This window comes from Pollicipes pollicipes, unplaced genomic scaffold (genome assembly GCF_011947565.3).
Source record: "Pollicipes pollicipes isolate AB1234 unplaced genomic scaffold, Ppol_2.1 Scaffold_2555;HRSCAF=2994_pilon_pilon_pilon, whole genome shotgun sequence".
Lineage (NCBI taxonomy): Eukaryota > Metazoa > Arthropoda > Thecostraca > Pollicipedomorpha > Pollicipedidae > Pollicipes > Pollicipes pollicipes.
The window spans coordinates 28,130,631-28,136,386 of record NW_023596136.1 but is presented as its reverse complement, the minus strand read 5'-3'; positions in this window follow the sequence as shown (position 1 = coordinate 28,136,386).

Sequence of the window (5,756 nt, the reverse complement as noted above, 5' to 3'; positions counted from 1 at the left end):
CTGCGAGCGACAGAGCACAGCCTATGCAGTGTCCTAGTCGCCTGTGGAAGTGCACCCTCCCTCTCCGAACAGACACTGTTGACCTGTCCTGCTCCCGCCTGTCCCCTTGGTCGGCTGTCCCCGGTGGTCGGTGTGACGCGTCTCTGCGCGTCCCGCGGGAGCAGCTTCGCCCCCTCCCCCAAGCGGCTGTCGCCGCTGTCCGCAGCGGCCGCGCAGCGTCCGTAAGTCCGCCGTGGCTCGACTGGGAACGTCAGGGGAGCCGCACCAGCTGGCCAGGGCATGCGGTCATGTGCAGGGGAGGGGACACACGCACAGATTGCCGAGGGCAATACTCCTTAGTTGACGCAAATTAAGCCTTTCTTGAAGATTTATCTGCGCATCTTTTTCACTGTTTGATGTGACTACTAGGCAACGCAAGGTTCAATAGTGCTTGCGGTTTTTCTGAGTTCCATTCGAATTTCTCTCGATGCATTGGTTAAAAAATGAATAGCTTCTGATAGATAGGTGGTACTGCCTTCACACGACCGTTAAGTCTATTTAACCATGATAGGCAGCGGTTTGTTAAGTCCATTTTAGGAATTATTTATAGATGACATCGTTCAAAGCGTAGCTTAGCGAGATAGATAACTGATGGTTTTGTGTGAAACTATGTTTTATTCTCCAAGTCGGCCATTGGAAGTTTGAGACTTAAAGTGGACGACAGATCAACGCGAAGATATGCACCCTAAGGGTCAGTAAGCTCGTTGTGTCTTACAAACACCCCGCAGTTGACTAATTCACTACCCCAAACTTTTTTGCGGTAACGATCACAAAACAGAAGCATAGAAGCATCTGCACGGCCGCCGACAGGGACAAACTGCACACAGAAAAACCATGTTTTCTTTCCCTGGCTGCAACATCGATATCACCTTTCATCAATGAGAAGGTGCCCACAGAAAAGGTCATCATGGATAAGAACAGAGAGTTATACAGGATTTACATCGATATCACCTTTCATCAATGAGAAGGTGCCCACAGAAAAGGTCACCATGGATAAGAACAGAGAGTTATACAGGATTTGCGATAAGGGGACTTATCAAAAAAGTTCACACCAAAAAGACTTCTCAGCGCGCAGTAGCCGCTGAAATTTCTTGTAAAGCTTGTATTGACATTGCACGGCTTCAATCGGCTCAAATTTACATGTGTAATCATATTTTTCCCCCGAAATTCATATACGCACATTAATACATATGCAACTCTATAAGGGGAGGGCGTATGCCACTGGTGCCCTCTTGCATACGCCTGAGGATAGGTAACACCCTCGACTCGTCGCGGTGCGAGTATGCTCCTGGGCACACTCCCGGGACGTTGAGCCATGCCGACAGGAGACGCGTTCTGTAGCTGAGATAGAGGGACAGACGCATTATACTCACATAAAATAACTAAAGTCGCCGCGGGAAAACGGAAAACGTTACGTTTGTAAAGATGCATTTGATTAATGTATCTGCGAAATACTTGTGGTTGGCTACATATGCTCTGCAGTTCGATATCCTGAATCGCATGGCCTTCCAAAAGATACCGCTGCATAATGATTCAGTCACTCCCTACCGGTTGCGACAGGACAGAATTACGAGGCCGACACTAACAAGACCGCCATGGCGGGCGCAAACGATACTCGATCACTTGCTGGTTGCCTTAGCCACCTAGCGGCAAAAGTATGAAACGAGAGTTCATCTCCACGGTGAGGTTCGCTAGATGGCTGAACATTTCGTCAACCGGCTTTCATTGGACAATGCCTTAGAAGCCGCCCCAAATTACGTTACGCATGAAGGGGGAGGAGGGCGTTGACGCAGCGTAATGGAAGCGTAAGGGGAGAAAGGGGAGGATTTGACTGCACAAAGTCGCTCTCAGGTGTGCGAAGCATGCTGAAATCTTAAACACGCGCTCGGGTGGGGGTCAAATTGACCCTTCCCGAAGGCTTTTCCAGAATGGTTTCCCAACGGCGCGGCGTAGCCACGCCAAATTTTGCATAGCTGTATACAGTTGAACAGTGAATCGTCTGACATTAAAAATTAGATGCACCTTGTAAGGTTGCTGCTTTATGGCAGGTCAAAGTCAGGCCATGGTTTCAGCGAAGGCAATTTCCAGGGAATGGTTCAATCTGATGCAACAACAGAGTGCTAGACGAAGTCATATATCTCTGAGATGCTTTCTTAGGCATCTCACAAATATTAAATGAGCAAACTGAGTTGACCTAAGGTCAGGTATGATGGTCAGACCAAGGTCAAAAGCAACTTGTTTATTACTTCAGGGCCTGCTGTATGGGATAGTTTCTGGCGCTGATTTCGAATACATTGATAGCAGGAACCGCATATACATCTTCTATGGACATGGACTCCTTAGAGGTCAGAATAGGTCATTGACCTAAACTGACACAGGTCAGAACATTTGTTTTTAGGAACGTACTGTCTAGCGTAATCTTTGTCGCTTATTCAAATGCAAAACTCAGAGCAGTCTTATATAATTTTGGTCACCATGACCTTTCAAATTATGCATCTTCTATGACTTCTTAGAGGTCAGAATAGGTCGCTGACCTACAATGATCCAGGTCAAAAAAAATTATGGAGCATACTGCTTAGCGTAATCTTCTATACTTCCAGCTCATGAGATAAAGGTACCCGAAGGTATGGGAAAACTGGACCGGGGTGGACCCTGAACCCGCCACTTTTTCAAGACAGTTTAACATCAATGCAATGCAGCAAATACAATGGTGATATACGGAACGAATAGTCTTAAAAGTGGGCGTGGTGTGACTCATTTTTGGGATGTCCCAACGCCTCTGATTTGCAGATATTCGTTTGATTTAGTGTCATATGGTACATTTGGTCAACGTGCAGTCCAAAGTTTTTTAAATCCATCGCAGGTTTGAATGGACATCTTTGATATATATATATATATATATATATATATATATATATATATATATAGACTTTAAAGCATTCATCTTCAACGTGCGTCGCTGAAAAACATACATGTAGTGGCCTCAGTACCAAGGAATATTAACTTTTTGATAACTGGTGATTATGTTGGTATGGTTGGTCAGCACTTTGAGATAAATTTCATTAGTTTCCACCTTCTATATTTATTTTGATTTTAGTTTGCCATGCCCTCTCTCTTCCTTTCTCCCTCCCTCCCTCCCTCTCTCTCTCTCTTCTTCTCTCTCCCTTTTTCTCTCTCTCCCTCCCTGTCTCTATCTATCTTTCTATCTGTTTCTCCTCCGCAGCCAGTCTTCTTCCCTCTGTCTCTATTTCTAAATCAATCGGTATCCCTACGTTAACCTCCAAATGGCTCACAACCTTCTTGTGACCAGTTTCTTCCCTTCCCTTGCCACTCTCTCTTGTTTTTCGCAACGTAGAGATGAGCTAAATGATGACCACAATTCAAGCGGTCGCCGATAATCCTGCTGCTTGGCACATCCACACATTAGTATGAGAGTGAACTGTCACTGGGGCCACGCCGCCTTCCACCCATCTTTCGCTGCTTCCTTTGCCGTGGGCTGGGTGACGTCAGGGTCGCGCCTCACGTCTATCCGACGCCACCGAATTCGCCGCGGGCGACTTGTCCTTGCTTCCGTTTGCTCAGCACCACCGCTCTGCGCCTCTGCGCCCACGTTTGTCGCCGACGCTCGCTCCGCGCTGGCCATTTCCGCCTCTGCAAACTACGACCATAATTCTAACCAAGATTCAATCTATGCAACGGCGATAAGAGCCGCCGCTCGCCAGCTTTCGCTGCGATTCTGAGCCGTATCGGCTGCTGAGTATGCTGGATTTTGGTCAGTCGGCAGGCCGGCGGAATATTTCGAGCATCGCCAGGCTATCATGGCCGCCAGCTACAAATTTCCCAGATGACTAGATTTGAATTGCTGCGAACGGCGCAAGCGCCAGAGAGATGAAGAGAGCGAGAGAGAGAGGTGAGTGTGCGTCCGCCTCGTCGAATCCCCGGATTGGGATGCGGCTTACGTCTCGTCGGCTGGGACGAAATGCGTCGGACCGGCGTGGGGCCGGTGTGTCCCGAGGCGGGAGTCGTCGGTCCGCCGACCTCCCTCCCCCGGCCCACGTGGTCTCTGCCGGGTCACGACCTGACCCCGGCAGCCGCACGGCGCTAGCGCACTGGACGCCCATGGAGTGGTGGGCGCCCAGTGATGCTGCGGAGCTGCGCCTCACAGGTCTGACTCCACATTGCTGGCTTCAAACGGACGCACCGGCCTACAGACAGGGTAAACACCTACACGAGAAGCTGACGCCGTACAGGGTCAACTCTCCTGGCCGGGTCAGCCGCCGGTGGCCGTCCAGCGGGTCGGACCGGCGCGTCGGCCGGCGGCGGCGGCGGCGGCAGCGGCGGCGGCGCGGTGGCGGTGGCGGCGGCAGCAGGTCGATCGACACGGGCGGCGGCTCACAGCCGTAGGCAAATCAGCCGTGCACGCCTGATCACGGCCGGTGGAGCCGCCGCGACAATCGATCCGACCAGTCCGGTCGGACCGACGGCGAGCGGGTCCGGACCGCCGCTGCCGCCGCCGGCCGCCGCCGCCGCCGGTCGGTCAGCCGGCGCCGACCCACAGACGACTGGGTCAACACGGCGTCCTGCTGGCCACCGGCCGGCCCAACGGCGGCACCGCGGAAGCGACCGCGGGTCAGCGAGGACCGCCTCCATAGCCGACTGGGGCAACACGAAGGTGTCCTCGGAGGTAACTCAGGGTCAACACGCCGGCCCGCCGTGGCCGCCTGGGTCCACACAAAGTTCTCCTGGAGAACGACGGAAGCGCCTGTGGAGTGACTCGGGGGAGGCCTTCCGCGGTCCACTAAGATGCGGATCCGTGTGGATACTCTCCAGTGGAACCGGCCGCCGACTGACTGATGAGCCACTGTGAGCTCCTCACTGCAACAAGTGGACAGGCGAGGCCAAGTGTGGCGCGGCACGACTGATGCGGCGCCGGTCTGCGGCGGGGTGTGCTCCAGCGTGCCGACCCTTGCCGCCTCCGAAGTCCCGACCCTCGCCTTCCCTGGAGCCCTACCCTCTCCTTCTCCGGGGCCCCGACCCTCGTCTCCTCCAGAGTCCCGATCCTCGCCTCCCCTGGAACCCCGACCCTCACCTCCTCCGGAGCGCCGACTCTCCTCCCCTGGAGCCCCGACCCTCGCCTCCCCCCGGATCCCCTCTGGCGCCGGGCCGGCTGGGGTCAGGGCCAGCCGGCCCTGAGCGCCGCCCGTAACCGCTCGGCCCCGAACGCCCCGCGGCGCGTGACCGTCGCCGATAACTCAGCCCCCCCCCCCCCCCATTTGGTTATAAAAATAATATTAGATGCGTCAAAACAGGACGTGGAGAAACGACTCACAGGAGACTGTGTAACTACCCATTGTCCGTCCAGAAAAAGGAATTAAAGAGAGGGGAGCGCGAGAACCGGGGGAACAGCGAGAAATTAGGAGTGACGGCCGATGGCAGAGGGGCGAGACAACCCTGATGCTCATACGACAGAGCCCCGACCACTTGCACAGCATTCAGAACGTAGAAAAGCCATCCGCCAATTATGAGGAATTATTCAGTTGTCAGCGATGCTATTCAGGGTCGTGAATGTACTGGTGTGTGCGGGGCGAAGATCCTCATGGTCTTAATCAAAGGCTGGCGGCCGCTGCGTGGAACAGCGGCGAGTCGCTTGAGCCGATGATTAGGGCTTATCTGAATAACGAGCCCAGTGCTGGCTGACTGCTCTTGACTCACTCGTG